Here is an 18,842-nt window from a genome sequence, read left to right as displayed (position 1 = left end):
GCATTATTTTAAATTTGGGGGTATGATAACTAGTAGAAATACAAGTTATTAAAGCTCAAATTATTAAAAAAATGGGAGAAAGCGATGTTGAAATAGGAAATATTATGATTGGATGCGCCAAACTAAAAGAAAATTGTGATCGCTAATGCTCATCGCATAAAAGTAGTTAAATTGAGTTATTCTGTGTAGGTACAATGCGATTGCGTGCTTAAGTTTTCGATCCAAAGGCACAATGCGATGGCGCGTTTAAGTTTGCGATCCAAGGGTACCTCAAAGATGATCGTATGATGACTTTACATAAAGGCGGTAGCCTAATATAATGAAACATGATGGGACGTAAAGCTGATTACGGTCAAATCAGAAATTTAGTTGACGGCTGTTGAAGACCATACCATTGCAAATACATTAAACTTCCAGTGACCATCAGACAACGCAACAAGGTATGAAAATTAATGTTGCCCATCCACACAATCATTAATGAGAAAAGTTAAAGTGAGATACTCAACCCTTGCGAGAGCAAGATTCTACAATTCAGGAAAGAGTTAAAGTGATAAGAGCAGTGTAAAAAGCCAGAGGAAGCAAGACATTGTTTACCTGGCTTGATACTCCTTACACCATTTATTGTTTTGTACTCAAACACTTTATTTGTAAAAAAAAAAAATGGAAACTTCATTTCAATTTATGATCAGTCTCTCCACACCATGCATGAGTAACTAAATTTGTGAATGGGTTGAGAAGTACTTAGCTTGCATGACTTAAGCTATGCACTTTATGCGATCATCTTGTCTTATGTATGCTTCATTCATCATTTAGAGTACTTGGGAGAGTAGTCTAAAGATAGAATCTAAGCTTGAGAGAGTCAGATTAGATCGCATAAGCAAGAGTAGAGACTTAGAAATAAGTTCTATATGCTACATTCCATACACATTGCATGCATCCTAAAAATAGGAAATGTAGCCTCATGCATTGAGAAATGTAGTGCTTAATATTTGTGTATAGCATGATCGCATGACTTGTACAATATCTTAAGAAATGCTAGCAAAACCTCTTCTCAACCCCTTCATCGCATACTTGTTACAACACCACCCTTTCATCGATACGCTTTTAATTCCATCGCATTAGAAAATCTAAATTAAATAACCATCTACTTCTTAATCACCATCACAATAGGATCAGAGAGTCTGTCGCATATCTATTAGTAATCCTTGCGTACGACCCTGGACTAACCAGGACCCTAAGAAGGCTTATACTTGGGCTTTATTAAGAAAACTTGCATGATCATCGCATCCACACATCCTTTCATCACATGATAAATCAACGCATCAATATATGATATAATTGGTATGATGTATGAGATACAACTAGTGGAAGATTAATGTAAATGAGATTTACATTAAGTGACATGGAAAAGAAAAATAACTATTGTTTATATGTTTCATGAGATGAAATATTAAAACTATAGGTTATAAATATAGTATGATAAGTTGGTTATCATTTACATTTATAATAATATTAATTATTGGATAATTAAATATTTTTATCTAATAACCAATTGAGTGGGAGGTTATTGGTGGTTCATGGTAACCGTGAGATAAAAGGAAAATTGTTTTCCTAATTTTAGTAAGTTTTTGGCAAAAAATTGTTTTTGAGATTTTCTCTCTTGGAAAAAGAATCTCACAAAAGTTGTCAAGTAAATAGGATTTACTAAGCGACAGCTTGACGAAGGTAAATGATCGTTTAGTATTTTGTAAGCGACAAACACGGAATTAAGCGATGAGCTAAATGATCGCTTAGCTTTTGCTAAATGATTAGGCATCGATCTATACGATAGGTTTTGTCTTCTCTCACTTACTCAATCGTTTACACGATTGTTGAATCCTCCGTCTTCTACCTTAAACCAAGTCCAAACAGAGCCCACCCTCTAGATTTTCACACCGAGAATACCAAGGTAGCCTTCTTGGTGGTATCATACTCAACTCGACACTGTCGAGGTTATGTGGAGGCCATTCGTGCTGTTAGGGTGTTTGTGACCGAGGTGATCACAGAGTTCGAGTGCGTGGTGTTCGTGCAGAGTAGCAGTCATGTTGGACAAGCATTCGAGGTTACTGTGTTCGAGTGTTCGTGATCAGGGAGCGTGGAGACGAGTCTACAAATGTGTGTAGATTTCTCCTTGAGTTTTGTTGTATGATGCTGTAATTTCTGTAATGAATGCATAACCGCATGTTTCGGTTTTGACTATAATTTGTAATGTTCATACATGATTGTAATTTGGAATGATCTTTCCATTGCTCATGAAAATCCTGGTAATCGATTTCCTTCAATTGGCATCAGAGTCAGGTTGTTCTGATATTCCAAATTATAAGTCCGTTTTGAACTTCATTATATAGTCGCGACATGTTTCTGCATTTGTGATTAATTGTTAAGTTCATTTGTGGATGTAGTTGATGAAGTTTTCGGGTTTAATTTCCTTTTAATTAAAGCTTTCTTCAATTACAAAGTGTTAATTTGTAAGGGCCCCTTTGTTTTTTAGCGTAATTAACTTGCAATAGAGTCTGTAATTCAAAGAGTTTGAGTTAGTTGAGTTGTTCATGATGAAGTTTCGAAGCATGGAGATGTGGTTATCAACAAAGAAGAAGACCAAACATTGGTAGTATCGTGTAGCCTAAGGTAAACGATCATTAATTTTTCTATGCGATCGTGTAGTATTCACTAAACGATCGTTTAGCAATTGCTAAGAAATAAGGTAAATCGTTTACTTTATCACATAGCATTGGTTGCCCGATTGCGTAGGTGCTAGAGGTAGACTTAGTGGGAGCATGTGATGCTCATCGTTTAGTAAAAGGCACGTGCTAGACGATCGTGTAGCTAGAAGCTCCAAGGGTATTTGCTCAAAACCTAACGTAGGTCAATGTGTTTTTCTTTTTAACAACTCGTTAGTATTTCCGTTTAGTACTTTTAATATGACTGACTAGTTACAGTGGAAAGAATCGTATGAAAAATATTTCGTGGAAAACAACTTCGATCCCACTACTCTCCAAAAAAGGAGACAAGAAAGTAAATCTGACTTATTGGTCTTGGAGACATGTCTGGTAGAGAATGATGATTTTGTCTGGATCCTTGATTCAAGTGCTACCAATCATGTTAGTTCCTCTTATCAGAGATTTAGTTTCTGGCGAACGTTGTCATAGGGAGAGATGACTCTTCGAGTTGGTACTGGTGAGGTTGTTTCAGCTGTTGCTGTAGGAAAATTGAAGTTATTTATTGACAAGAAACATTATTTGTTACTGGATAATGTTTTTGTAGTTCCTCATATTAAAAGGAACTTAATCTCGGTTTCTTGTCTCATTGAACAAGGCTATACTATCTCCTTTTCTGAGAATAAAGTGTTTATTTTCAAGAATGGAATGGAGATTGGTTATGGCTCAATGGAAAGTAACTTATATGTATCAAGGTTGTTAGTCATAAAAGCCATGTTTAACACTGAAATGTTCAGTATGACAACAATAGCTAAAAGGCCAAAGGTTTATTCTAAGGAAAACGTCCAACTTTGGCATCTTAGGTTAGGTCACATCAACCTCAATAGGATTGAGAAGTTGGTAAAATGTGGACTTCTAAAGAGTTTAAAAGAAAACTCCTTGCCGGTATGTGAATCATGCCTAGAAGGCAAGATGACTAAGTGACCTTTTACTGGAAAAGGTTACAGAGCCAATGAAGCCTTGGAGCGTGTATATTTAGACCCCTATGGTCTGATGAATGTTAGAGTTCGGGGTGGGTATGAATATTTCATCTCTTTCATAGATGATTATTCAAGGTTCAGGTATCTCTACCTAATGCAACGTAAGTCTGAAGCTCTTGACAAGTTCAAGGAGTATAAGGCTGAAGTTGAAAACTTGTTAGGTTAGAAGATAAAAACACTACGATCTGATCGTGGTGGAGAGTATATGGACCTCCAATTCCAGAACTATATGATAGAACATGGGATTGCATCCCAACTCTCGGTCCCTGGTACACTTTAGCAGAATGGTGTATCTGAAAGGAGAAATAGTACCTTGTTGGACATGGTTTGGTCTATGATGAGTTATGCTCATCTTCTAGACTCATTTTGGGGTTTTGCAATGGAGACTGCATGCTATATCCTGAACAACGTTCCCTCGAAAAGTGTTTCTGAAATACCTTTTGAGTTATGGAGAGGTCGTAAAGGTAGTTTACACCACTTTAAGATTTGGGGTTGTCCGACACATGTGCTAGCGACTAACTCAAAGAAGTTGGAACCGCGTTTGGAGGTTTGCCTTTTTGTAGGCCACCCCAAGGAAACGAGAGGTGGATACTTCTATGATCCGAGTGAGAACAAAGTGTTTGTTTCTACAAATACTATCTTCTTGGGAAAATACCACATGACGGATAATAAGCTACGAATTAAGCTTGTTTGCATGAGATCTCTAGTGAGACTGAGACTATTGAAGGTTCAACAAGAGTTGTTGAATAGGCTAATAGATCAACAAGAATTGTTGAGGTCGGTACATCTAGTCAACCAGCTCAAGAGTTGAGGCTGCCTCAACGTAGTGGGAGGGTTATGAACCTACCAGATCGCTACATGGGTTTGATTGAAGTCCAAAACGTCATTACGAATGATGGGGTCGAGGATCCATTGTCTTTTAAGAAAGCAATGAAGGATATTGACAAAGATGAATGGGTTAAGGCCATGGACTAGGAAATGGAGTCTATGTACTTCAATAACGTCTGGGAGCTTGTTGATCCACCTGATAGGGTAAGACTCATTAGGTGTAAGTGGATTTATAAGCGAAAAAGAGGTGTAGTTGGAAAGGTGCAAACCTTTAAGGCTAGACTCGTGGCAAAGGGTTATAACCAAGTTGAGGAAGTTGACTATGAGGAAACTTTCTCACCTGTTGTCATGCTCAAGTCTATCCGGATGCTCCTATCCATTGCCACATTTTATGATTATGAAATATGGTAAATGGACATCAAGACTGCCTTTCTTAATGGTAATCTTGAGGAGACCATCTATATGACTTAATAGGTCCATTTATGGGCTGAAACAAGCATCTAGATCTTTGAACATCAAATTTGACACTGCTGTCAAGTCGTTTAGCTTTGATCAGAACATTGATGAGCTTTGTGTATACAAGAAGATCAGCAACAACTCAGTAGCTTTCCTGGTACTATATGTGGATGATATCCTACTCATTGAGAATGATATAGGGTATCTAACTGACATTAAGAAGTGGCTAGCTGCCCAGTTTCAAATGAAATATTTGGGTGAGGCATGGTATGTTCTAGGGATCCAGATCATTCAGGATCGTAAGAACAAACGGTTAGCTCTATCTCAGGCATCATACATTGTTCAAATTTTGATCAGGTAAAGGATGCAGGATTCTAAGAGGGGTTTGTTACCCTTCAGGCATGGAACCGTTTTGTCTAAGGATCAATGTCCTAAGACACCTTAAGAGGTTGAGGAGATGAGACAGATTTCCTATGCTTCTGTTGTAGGAAGCATGATGTATGCAATGTTATGTACCAGACCCGATATTTTCTATGCAGTAGGGATAGTCAATCGATATCAGTCCAATCCAAGATTTAATCACTGAACGGTGGTCAAGACGATCCTCGAGTATCTTCGGAGGACTAGGGACTACATGCTCGTGTATGAAGATAAGGATCTGATCCTTACAGGATACACAGACTTTGACTTTCAGCCCGATTGAGATTCTTGCAAATCGACATCGGGGTCAATTTTCACTTTGAATGGAGGGGTTGTAGTCTGGCGAAGCATCAAGCAAGGATGCATCGTGGACTCCACTATGGAAGCTGAATATGTAGCCACTTATGAAGCAATTAAAAAGGCTGTTTGGCTGAGGAAATTTCTTTCAAATTTGGAAATTATTCCAAATATGGATTTGCCTATCACTCTTTATTATGATAACAACGGCATTGTGGCAAATTCAAAGGTGCCTCGGAGTCATCGTCAGGGAAGCACATCGAACGAAAATATCACCTGATTAGGGAGATTGTGCATCATGGTGATGTGATAGTCACGAAGATCGCATCAGAGCACAACGTTGCTGATGCCTTTACAAAGGCCCTCACAGCTAAAGTGTTCGAAGGTCATGGAGATTCTGGGTCTGCGGGACATGCAACATCTTGTCTAGGGCAAGTGGGAGATGATAATGGGGTATGTCCTCGTTTATTGTATATTATACATTTTTATATTATATTGTACATTAGTCTCCCAAGTCCTTAGGATAAGTGGGAGATTGTTGGGATTGGTGTCCTAATTCTCTCGGAGTCTCATTGTTTGTAATGCTACACATTGTTTGATGAATAAAATAATTGTTATTTCATTCTGGCATTTACTCATATCCAATAAACAAAGCTCCTTGGTTATCTAATGTGAACTTAAGCATGTATATGTGATATACATGTGGATCATGCCTTAAGTGATAACCTAAATAGGTCTGTAGTATAAGGATTAAGGTAGGATACCTGATTCTAGTGACACTACGGATACGGCCCACTTTGTAGAGGTTTGCAAGTGTTGTAAACTACTAAAGATGGTAGATTCTGACCATTCATGTGGAGACATGCGAGTGGGGGTGTCCTATAGAAAGAGTTTGTATAAGACCGAATCATGAGATGACTAGACTCTGTATATAACACCGTTGATACTAGAGACTTACATCTCACCTAAACGACCATAGGTGACACGACCTCAATCCTGAGTGTTTTGGGAACTCCTGCCTTTAAAGACGGTCCTTTGATTAGTATGGGTGAGAGTGGCCAGAGTGCCAACTCAACATGCCTACCTTTTTAGGGACTTGTCTAATCTGGGATCTGGGAACTCAATCCACAAGATGGAATTCACTTCTTTCCCGAAGTAGGTATAAGTAGAGAGATTGCTCCCTTAAGGGCTGATTCCAGGGCTTGAACATAGTGGCCATAGCTTCTCTTTGGAAGAGATGACTCAAACATAGTAGGACTATGACTTATGTTGATTAGAGGGATCAGTGGTACTTAAGGAGATAGATGTAACTACAGGGGCATAATGGTTATTAGTCGAGTTGTACTTATGAGTGATCAGTGAAGGGTTGTCGCACTACTGATTGGTTAAGATGGACACATAATATATCTATGGTAAGGAGAGTTTAGTTGTCGGTCTTTAGTGGAGTGCCTGACAGTTAACAGATGGTAGATACTGTGACTAAAGAGTTTAGTCAGTTATTCACATACCGTGTGAGCTTCGAGCTACAGGTCTATAAGGTCCCCTTGGTAGCTCAATGGATTCAGTTGAGAATCAGTTCTTGGTGTTGATTTGAAATTTTCAAATTGACAAGAGGTAATTTGATTATATATGATATGATCGGTGTGATGTATGAGATACATCTAGTGGAGGATTAATGTAAATGAGATTTACATTAAGTATCATGGAAAAGAAAAAGAACTATAGTTTATATGTTTCATGAGATGAAATATTAAACCTATAGGTTATAAATATAGTATGATAAGTTGGTTATCATTTATATTTATAATAATATTAATTATTAGATAATTAAATATTTTTCTCTAATAACCAGTTAAGTGGGAGGTTATTGGTGGTTCATGGTAACCGTGAGATAAAAGAAAAATTGTTTTCCTAATTTTAGTAAGTTTTTGGCAAATTTTTTTTTTTTTGAGATTTTCGCTCTCAAAAAAAGCATCTCACGGATGTTGTCAAGTAAATAGGATTTACTAAGCGACAGCTTGACTAGGGTAAACGATCGTGTAGTGTTTTGTAAGTGACAAACACGGAACTAAGCGATGAGCTAAACGATCGCTTAGCTTTTGATAGACGATTGCTTAGCTTTTGCTAAACGATTGGGCATCGACCTATATGATAGGTTCTGTCTTCTCCCACTTGCTCAATCATTTACACAATTGTTGAATCCTTCATTTTCTGCCTCAAACCAAGTCCAAACAGAGCCCACTGATAACGGGCAGAAATGCACGTTATCATAGTGCTAAATCCTTAAACAATGTTGGATTGCATTGCTGAAATATGTTAAATTGCATCCATTAAGCATAAATTCTATAATATTGCGGTCGCTTGCAATCCAACGCATTAGAGCAGTTGATTCTTATATTTTTGTGCAGAATAATGTGTTCACAATGCAAGAATGCAATCATAGGAATACATTGGTCGAGCGCAGCTTCACCGCAAGACTTTGCGTTGATCGTGCTCGTAAACATTCACACAAGAAAGAATCACCGCAATATGGTGGACGCATCCAGACGAAAGAAAAATTAAGAATCAATGGGACAGAAAGCTAACGACAGTCAGATCCAAATTAGGTTGACAGTCGATAACAGTCACAAAGTACATCCAGCTTTATCGGTGATAATTATCTGGCGCATCAGTCAGGAATTAAAGCTATCTCATCTGTACAGCCAGGAGAGAGAGCCGTCGTTCACCTTTGATGCCCTATAAATACCAAGTGCATTCTTCAGAGAAGGGGTTAAGCAGTCAATTATTTCATTATTTTATAAGTTCGCGTCTCTGTCATAGTCTTCTTTCATTTTAAGGCGGATGCGAGGAAGAAAGTGTGCCGATAGATTATTCCAATGAGCTTGGGAAAGCATCGGAAGCTCCAAGATACAGAGAAGGCCGACTCCTACGGAAGCTGGAACATCTTTAGTTCAGAATAGAGATTCCAGTGTAAAAAGCCTCGATCAGCAAGGAATTGCTACCATGCTCTCTACCTTAAACTTCCATTAACATTTGTACTTAACTTATTTATAAGAATGAAATTTCTCTCTCTATATCTATTCATTCTCTTTGATTCACGCATGAGTAGCTAAATTAGTTGAATGGGTTGAGAAGCATTTAGCTAGCACAACGAGAGAATCTTCATTCTTTGCGATTATCTTGTTTATGTATGTTTCATTCGTCTACTTGAGAGGGTAATCTAAGGATAGGATCTAGACTTGGGAAGGTCAGGTCAGAATCTAGGGTTGGGAAAACAAGATTACGCATAAACGAGAGATAGGCGCTTAGGGATGAGCACTATTTGTTATCAACACATTGCATGCATTTTAGCAATAAAATATGATTGTATGCGGTCACCTTGCTTTCATGCATTTGCATCAATGCATAGGACAAGAGTAGAGACTTAGGAATAAGTTCTATGAACATTTTGCATGCAACACTTGCGTCCTAGATTTACCAGAAAACTCAGAGGAATTTACACTTGAATTCCAGTGCGGAAACTTGAGTGCACAACGTAATTCCATCAACACATATCATCCATAACTCCACTTAATAAAATAACGCATCAAGTTTTTGGTACCGTTGCCGGGGACTTCGGCAAAATAGTAGTTAATGGTAATTTTTGTGAATTCTTAGTAGAACTCTCAATCTCTGGTGAACTACAACCCACAACCCAGAGATTGAGAGAACATTTCGAAGGAGACTAAGGGACCGCCAACAGTAACCACAATTCGATAAAGAAGAGATGGCAGAGCAGCCTAGGAATGAAGCACCAAATAACAACAATGTCATGGAAAATCCGATTCTATTGGAAAACGATTGTAGTAGGCCCATTAGGGACTATGCATCGCCAAACCTCTATGATTTCTCTCCAGGAATCATGAGGCCTGCCTTAGACGGAAGTAGATTTGAAATGAAACCAGTGATGTTGCAGATGATCCAGGCTGCAGGTCAATTCGGAGGAAGGCGTCGCGAGGATCCGCACACCCATCTTCGAAGTTTTATTGAAATCTGCAATACTTTTGTGTTCCCAAACATCTCTGCTGAGGAGGTATGACTAACGTTGTTTCCATTTTCTCTCTGTGATCAGGCTAGGAAATGGGCTTATCACTCGAACCAGGAGAGATCACTTCTTGGGAGTAAGTGATGGAGAAGTTTATGCAGAAGTATTTCCCACCTACAAAAAATGCCAGACGAAGAAAGCTTATTACTAATTTTGAACAAGATATGGACGAATCACTCAGTGATGCTTAGGGAGGTTTAAAAGGTTGGTCCGAGATTGTCCGCATAATGGGCTATCAGACTGCCTTCAAATGAAAATTTCTACTACGGTTTGAATCCTGCTTCGCAGACCGCTGCCAATGCAACACAGCTGGTGGTCTGCTTAACAAGACTTATGATGAGGCGAAGAATATCCTGGATCGTATCTCCAAGAATCATGAAGACTAGAGGGAGAGCGACCAGAGATTAAGACTCAAATATTTTGACGCAAATAACGGTGCTATTGTCTCATTGCAAAACCAAATGACCGCAATGATGAATTTGATTCAAGGAATGACGATCAGCAGCCCAACACCGCAAGGTGGGCAAATCAACGCAATAAGTCAAAACACTGCAAGGTGTACGACTTGCGGTGATGAGCATGCGATGGAGAATTATCCACAAAACCCACAGTCTGTATATTTTGTAAAGAACAACCCCTTTTCCAATACCTACAACCCTAGGTGGAAAAACCACCCAAACTTTGCTTGGAAGAATCAACAACAAAATTTTCAATATGTGGCACAAAAAGAAGGGCCACCAGGGTTCTTTCAACGCAGCAACGGTCAACAGAGCAATCAAGCGAGTAGCTCACAACAACCACCGCAATCTTCTTCCCTAGAAGGCCTATTGAAGCAATATATAGAGAAAAATGAGACGGTGCTTCAAAGTCAAGCTATGTCCATCCGCAACCTTGAATTGTAAATGGGCCAGATTGAAAATGAGCTCAAAAGTAGACCGTAAGGGGTGCTGCCAAGTTCAACCGAGCTTAGGAGCAATGTCAGGTTGTGACATTGTGCAGTGGAAAGACTGTGGAGGGAGAAAAGAAGAAGCAGAACAGATCAACCTCCATCACAGTTGAACCTAAGATTGCAGCGACGCAAGAAGAAGAAAAAGAAAATGAAGTAGTAGAACCTGAGGTTGCATCAACCTCAAAGTCAAATGAAATGAGAACCGTGAAATTCTAGTTACCACATTTCCCTCAGAGGCTAAAGAAGAAGAAAAATGAAGAGGTACAGTACCAACGCTTCATGTCTATGCTGAAACAATTACATGTTAATATTCCTTTCAGTGAAGTGATTGAGGAAATGTCTACCTATGCCAAGTTTCTAAAGGACATGGTAACTAAGAAAAGAGGCGCTGGAAAATTTTCCACGGCGCACTAACGCAAAGTTCCAAATCTATTATCCCACCGAAGATGAGCGATCCTGGGAGCTTCACTATTCCTTGCTCCATAGGAGGACTCTACATTGGGCAAGCTCTGTGTGACTTGGGGGCCAGCATAAATTTGATGTCGCTGTCAATCTTTCGACAACTAAATGTGGGGCAACTTGTGCCCACATCCGTGACTCTCCAACTGGCCGACCGATCTCTGGTTCATCCAGAGGGTAAGGTGAAGGACGTGTTGATCACGATTAATAAATTTAATTTACCAGCTAACTTCATCATCCTGGATTATGATGTCGATAAAGATGTGCTCATCATTTTGGGGTGACCTTTCCTATCAATGGGTCGTGCTCAAATTGATGTGAACAAGGGCGATATCACTTTGAGCATAAACGGACAAAAGCTCAAATTTAATAAAATTCGTGCCATGAAATTTCCTGATGAGGAAGACCTACAAGATTCTAATGATGACATGAATTTGATTGAAGAAGAAAAGTCTGACGAATAGTATGAAGAAGAGGATGTCGACACATCCGTAGTTGCCTGCAATGTGATTGTAGCAAAAAAAAACAAGGAAGAAGGACCGATTGCAACGCAAGAAGAAGAGTCGAAGGAAGAAAGAAAAATAACGCAACATTCTCTCATGGAGCCATCGACCCTTGAACTAAAAACCCCACCAACACATCTGAAGTTCGCATTTCTGAGGCAGAATGAGAAGCTGCCAGTCAAATTTCCTCCACACTTAACGCAGATCAAGAGAATGTAATGATGAGCATTCTCAAGAAGCATGTGCGAGCAATCGGCTGGACGCTCGCTGATATCAAAAGAATTAGCCCTGCGTACTGCATGCACCACATTCGTTTTGAGGACGACCACAAAGAACCATTGAGAATCAACGCAAACTTAACTCTACGATGAAAGAGGTCATCAAAAAAGAGATTATCAAGTGGCTGGATGCGGGCATTATCTATCCCATTGCAGATAGCACGTGGGTCAGCCCCGTGCAATGTGTGCCGAAGAAGGGCAGAATAACGGTAGTCCCCAATGAGAAAAATGAATTAATACTGCAGAGGACCATCACTAGATGGTGCATATGTATGGACTACCGCAAATTGAATGCGACCACAAAGAAAGATCACTTTCCTCTGCCATTCATCGATCAAATGCTGGACAAATTAGCAGGGAATGATTTTTACTATTTCTTAGATGGATACATCGGGTACAACCAGATCATGATAGCTTCTAAAGACCAAGACAAGACCATATTTACCTGCCCATATGGGAGATTCGCTTTTCGCCAAATGTTGTTTGGCCTCTAAAATGTGCCAAGCACGTTCCAGAGGTGCATGATGGCGATTTTTTTAGATTATCTCGAGGACTCAGTAGAAATGTTTATGGATGACTTCTCCGTTTATGGGAACACTTATGAAGTCTGCCTGGCCAATTTGGAGAAAATTCTGAAAAGATGTGAAGAGACGAACCTGGTGCTCAACTGAGAAAAATGTCACTTCATGGTGACAGAGGGTATAATGTTGGGACACAAGGTCTCTCGAGAAAGGTTGGAGGTGAATAAAGCAAATATTGATGCAATTGAAAAGCTTCCACCTCCAACCAACGTGAAGGCAGTACGAAGCTTCTTGGGGCATGCTGGATTCCACAGACGATACATTAAAAACTTTTCTAAGATAGCAAGACCATTGAGTGCGTTACTAGAGGCAGACAGAAAGTTTGAATTTAAAATTGCCTTAATACATTTCGAATTTTAAAGTATGCACTGATTCCCACACCCGTCTTAATTGCGCAGGATTGGACACTGCCGTTCGAAATCATGTGTGACGCAAGTGGGTATGTGATGGGAGCCGCACTAGCTCGAAAGAAGAAAACAATTTTGCACCCCATCGCATATGCGAGTGAAACTCTGAATCCTGCTCAAATTAATTATATCACCACTGAAAAAGAGCTCCTGACTGTGATCTTTACGTTGGAAAAATTTCGGGCATACTTGTTGGGAACCAAGGTACTCATTCATACTAATCACTCGGCAATCAAATATTTGATGACAAAGAGGGACGCAAAGCCGAGATGGATCAGATGAGTTCTCCTCCTTCAAGAATTTGATATCGAGATAATTGATTGAAAGGGGACAGAGAATCAAGTTGCGGATCACTTGTCCAGACTAGAAAATCCTGAGGTTGACCGCAATGAATCTGAAGTGAGTGCTACATTCCCAAACGAGCAGCTGTTTCGCATAGAAGAACTGCCCTGGTATGCAGACATCATTAATTATTTGGTTTATGAATAATTTCCTGAAGATTACACCTACCAACAACAGAAGAAGCTCAAGAATAAATGCAGACACTATTATTGGTATGAGTTGAATCTGTATAAAAGAGGTGCAGACCAAATCATTTGATTATGCGTCCCAGATGCTGCTCAACAATGCATATTATCGCAGTGCCACGATTTGCCATATCGAGGGCACTTTGGAGGACAACGTACTGCAGCCAAAGTTTTACAAAGTGGATTCTTTTGGCCTTCGTTATTTAAGGATGTTACTGACTACACAATGAAATGTGATCGATGTCACCGCACTGGCAACATTTCATGGAAGAATGCAATGCCGATGAATACTATCGCGGAGTTGGAACTATTCGACGTATGGGGGATTGATTTCATGGGATCATTCCCTCCTTCAAATGGTAAGCACTATATTCTATTAGTCGTTGACTATGTCTCCAAATGGGTAGAGGCAATTGCATGCGCCGCAAGTGATGGATTAGTCCTCCCAGTTCCTGAAAAGAAAAAATATTTTCACGCGTTTTGGCACTCCCCATGCCATCATAAGTGATGAAGGATCATACTTTGTCAACCATAATATAAAGGAGCTACTGCGTAAGTACAATATCCTCCATAAAGTGGCCACCGCATACCATCCGCAAACAAATGGCCAAGCTAAAGTGTCCAATTGGGAAATTAAATTGATACTTGATAAGGTAGTCAAACCTTCGCGAAAGGATTGGGCAATGAAGCTTGATGAAGCATTATGGGCAGACCGGACAACATTTAAAACACCTATAGGTATGTCCCCTTATGCGTTGGTATTCGGCAAAGCGTGTCACTTGCCTTTGAAGCTGGAATATAAAGCATTGTGGGTGGTCAAGAAACTGAATTTCAATCTAAAGAAAGCAGGAGAAGCGCGGAAACTGCAGCTAGTCAAGCTAGAAGAATGGAGGATCAACACATATGAGAATACGAAGATTTATAAAGAGCACACCAAGCATTGGCATGATAAATGCATATGCGCTAAAAACCTCCAAATCGGGCAGAAGGCCTTACTCTTCAACTCAAGATTGCGGTCTTCCCAGGAAAATTAAAATCACGCTGGTTCGGTCCCTTCATCATCAAAGAGGGATTTCCACATGATGCGGTGGAACTAATCACCGACGACGACAATCGAACATTTAAAGTTAATGGACAACGGATCAAAGCATATTACGGAGGAGATTTTCAGCCAGAAACAACCTCCGCAAAGTTGAAAAACCTAAACTATCCCTTACTCAACTCTTGAACATTTAAATCTTCTTCACGTGACTACTATCTGTATTTTACTTATCTTTCTCTAAAAAAAAAAAACAATTGTTGTTTTGTTTTGAAATCATTTGACCTTCTCTTTGTCTGTTTACAAGGATTAAGACACAGAATTGCAAGATACTACAAGAAGAAGCAAATATTCTGATTCCATCACCGCAATCCATAGAAGCAAAGATCGCCGCAGGGATGGATGCATCAATACTCAATGCGGGCGACAGCGCAAAATTTGGGGGTGTACTCTTCCTTATCTTTATTTCAAATTTTGCGCTATCACATTGCATTTTAATTTTCAAAGTTTTATCACTGCATCCTACCTGATTATCGCAATCATTTGCCGAGTAGATAAATTTAGTAGTTTACCACATGTTGTTTCTTCACCAAGTATGATTTCAATGATGTAAACTATGCTTCTATGTCTTTCGTCTATACTAGAGTCAACTTAAATCTTAAGATAGTCACCTCATGAAATATTTCTAGAAGTTAGGAGTTTGCTAGCTTTCTTTCAAACTCTCTTTACAATGCATTCTATGACCGTTGCATGACTTATTTTAATTTCTTTTGGCAATGAGGACATTGTCGTATTTTAAATTTGGTGGTGAGGTATTTACGGTATTTATTTTCAACCTTGCTATAAAAAAAATTTGAATAACAACTCCACTGTCAATGCAATGGGAACCTCATGTTGATACGAGTTAAGTTGTGAAAGGCACTTACCCGTAGTTGGATGTCTGCATGACACACGTAGGGGCAAGCCAAAACAAAAGTAAGTCACCAGGATCAACGCATAAATAAATGACCGAGACTCCACTGCCAAGTTGGTATGAGTTTAGTCTGAGAAATAATGCATTTCTCGTAGTTGGATGTCTACATGACACCCATGGGGACAAGCCAAAATGAAGGTAAGGCACTCGGATTGGTGCAAGTCAGAAAAAATAGCAATGAAGAAAATTTTTTGTGCAAGGATAAATCATTTGACACTAAGCTTGCAATCCCTAAGTCTTAGAAGTATTTTAGGAAGAGATTTGAATAAGACTTAAGGAAATTCTGGCATATAGGATTTGAATGAAGTATCCTTGAGAAATCTAGGGAAAGAACTTTACAGCTAACTTGCTAAAGAAATCCTTAGTTTATGCTTGAGGACAAGTATTGTTTAAATTTGGGGTGTGATAACGGGCAGAAATGCACGTTATCATAGTGCTAAATCCTTAAACTATGCTGGATTGCATTGCTGAAATATGTTAAATTGCGTCCATTAAGCATAAATTCTATAATATTATGGTCGCATGCGTCCAACGCATTAGAGCAGTTGATTTTTATATTTTTGTACAGAATAATGCGTTAACGCAATGCAAAGAATGCGATCATAGGAATACATTAGTCGATCGCAGCTTCACCTCAAGACTTTGTGTTGATCGTGCTCGCAAACATTCACCTAAGAAGAATCACTGCAACATGGTGAATGCATCCGGACGAAAGGACAATTAAGATCGATGGGACAGAAAACTGACGATAGTCGGATCTAAATTAAGTTGACAGCCGATAACGGTCACAAAGTACATCCAGCTTTATCGGTGACAATTATCTGGGTATCAGTCAGGAATTAAAGCTATCCCATCTGTACAGCCAGGAGAGAGAAACACCTTTCACCTTTGATGCCCTATAAATACCAAGTGCATTCTTCAGAGAAGGGGTTAAGCAGTCCGTTATTTCATTATTTTACAAGTTCGCATCTCTGTCAATAGCCTTCTTTCATTTTAAGGCGGATGCAAGGAAGAAGGTGTGCCGGTAGATCGTTCTAGCGAGCTTGGGAAAGCACCGGAAGCTCCAAGACAGAGAGAGCGCCGACTCCTGCGGAAGCAAAAACATCTTTAGTTCAGAATAGAGATTCCAGTATAAAAAGCCTCGGTCAGCAAGGAATTGCTACCAGGCTTTCTACCTTAAACTTCCATTAGCATTTGTACTTAACTCTATATCTGTTCATTCTCTATGATTCACACATGAGTAGCTAAATTAGTTGAATGGGTTGAGAAGCATTTAGCTAGCACAATGAGGGAATCTTCGTTCTTTGTGATCATCTTGTTTATATATGCTTCATTCGTCTACTCGAGAGGGTAGTCTAAGGATAGGATCTAGACTTGGGAAGGTCAAGTCAGAATCTAGGTTTGGGAAAACCAGATTACGCATAAATGAAAGATAGTCACTTAGGGATGAGCACTATTTGTTATCAACACATCGCATGCATCTTAGCAATAAGATATGATTGTCTGCGGTCACCTTGCTTTCATGCATTTTCATCAACGCATAGGACAAGAGTATAGACTTAGGAATAAGCTCTATGGACATTTTGCATGTAACACTTGCGTCCTAGATTTTGGAGCATCACATTTACATTGGAAAATGACTTGTTGTGCATGGTAGTAACATGATCACATAGTTTGACGCATTCCCAAGTAACGCTAGCTAAAGACTTTCTTAACCCGTTCATCGCATACTCATTGCATCTATCAACGCAACTTTCATTTCTCAAATCCGTCGCATTTATTTATTTCTTTTATCAACACAAACAACAAACCACAACTCTATTTGTTTTACTAGTTACTGCAAAGTTTTCATAAGAAAATTATCAACGCAAGCTATTTTCACAAGTCTCTGTGTTCGACCCTGGATTTACCAGGAAACTCAGAGGAATTTACACTTGAATTCCGCTGGGGAAACTTGAGTGCACAACAAAATTCTATCAACGCATATTATCCATATCTCCACTTAATAAAATAACGCATCATACACCTTTTGGATTCTCACACTGAGAATACCAAGGTAGCCTTCTTGGTGGTGTCATACTTAACTCGACACTGTCGAGGTTCTGTGGAGGCCGTTCATGCTGTTGACGTGTTCGTGACCGAGGCGATCGTAGAGTTCAAGTGCACAGTGTTTGTACACAATAGCGATCATGTTGGACGAGCATTTGAGGTTGCTATGTTCGAGTGTTCGTGATCAAGGAGCATGGAGATGAGTATACAAATGTGTGTAGATTTCTTGAGTTTTATTTTATCATGCTGTAATTTCTGTAATGAATGCATAACCACATGTTTATGTTTTGATTGTAATTTGTAATGTTCATACATGATTGTAATTTGGAATGATCTTTCTGCTGCTCATGGAAATCCTCGTGATTGATTTCCTTCATAGGTACCGGGCATAATTAATTCCCCTATACGACATGTAGTCATGGAATTCAATCCTGTTGATCTCTCATTAATAGCCACTGCAGGTTTACGCACCTCTGAAGGACCACAGTCCATAGAATTCAATCCTACTGATATTTCATTACCAACCATGAAAGGATCACGCTCTTCTGAAGGACCACAATTTATAAAATTCAAGCCTGCTGATCTCTTATTACCAACAACGAAAGGATCACGCTCTTCTGAAGGACCACAATCCATTGAAGTAAGTCCTGATCTCTCATTACCAAGCATAGATCTGTTACATTGAGTTTCTCTTTCCAAGTTCACTACATGAATGTTGTCATTGTCTATTGATAATGTTGATGTTTGAGTGTCCATAGACAATGGAATATCACCCTCTTCTCGATTAAGCTCATATGATACCTCGTGTTATCTGTCTACACCTGTACCATCATAACTCATATTCACATTTTCGTCATGGTATGATTTTAGCATTACATATAGCTAAATTCTACAAAGATCTTCCTGAAAAAGAAGGAAGCGAACATCATCGTCATTTCGTATGTATTGTGGAGGGGCTTCAAAGACAAGCTTATATTTAACTCTCATAACAACATCAAACTCTGAGCAACTTACATTTGCAACCCTGTAAATGTGAGCTTTAAATTCTTCATACTTCAAGGTAATAGGCACAATGATTCCTATTAGCTCGCCTCCAACATGCCAATTTTAGTTCTCATCCTAATGACCTCCATATCGAATTAGTACACACTTTTTTGTCATCCAACAAAGCAAGAGAACATTTTTTATTAAGCAGATAGTAATACACATGGATCTCTCTCGCTATCACTCCCAATTGCTCTTGCTCTCGCTCTCAC

The 18,842-nt window shown here is 39.3% G+C and overlaps 1 non-coding gene across 1 annotated transcript; it reads right to left on the bottom strand.

Moving 5' to 3' along the window:
- Window positions 1-9,949: 9,949 nt before the first annotated feature.
- LOC120070411 lies at window positions 9,950-10,055 on the bottom strand. Its single transcript, XR_005479904.1, has one exon. It is a non-coding gene; the product is annotated as a small nucleolar RNA R71 (small nucleolar RNA).
- Window positions 10,056-18,842: the final 8,787 nt, after the last annotated feature.

Source organism: Benincasa hispida, chromosome 1 (genome assembly GCF_009727055.1).
Source record: "Benincasa hispida cultivar B227 chromosome 1, ASM972705v1, whole genome shotgun sequence".
In the NCBI taxonomy this organism is placed as follows: Eukaryota; Viridiplantae; Streptophyta; class Magnoliopsida; order Cucurbitales; family Cucurbitaceae; genus Benincasa; species Benincasa hispida.
Note: the sequence above shows the minus strand (reverse complement) of the source record. Positions and strands in the feature narration are given on the sequence as shown.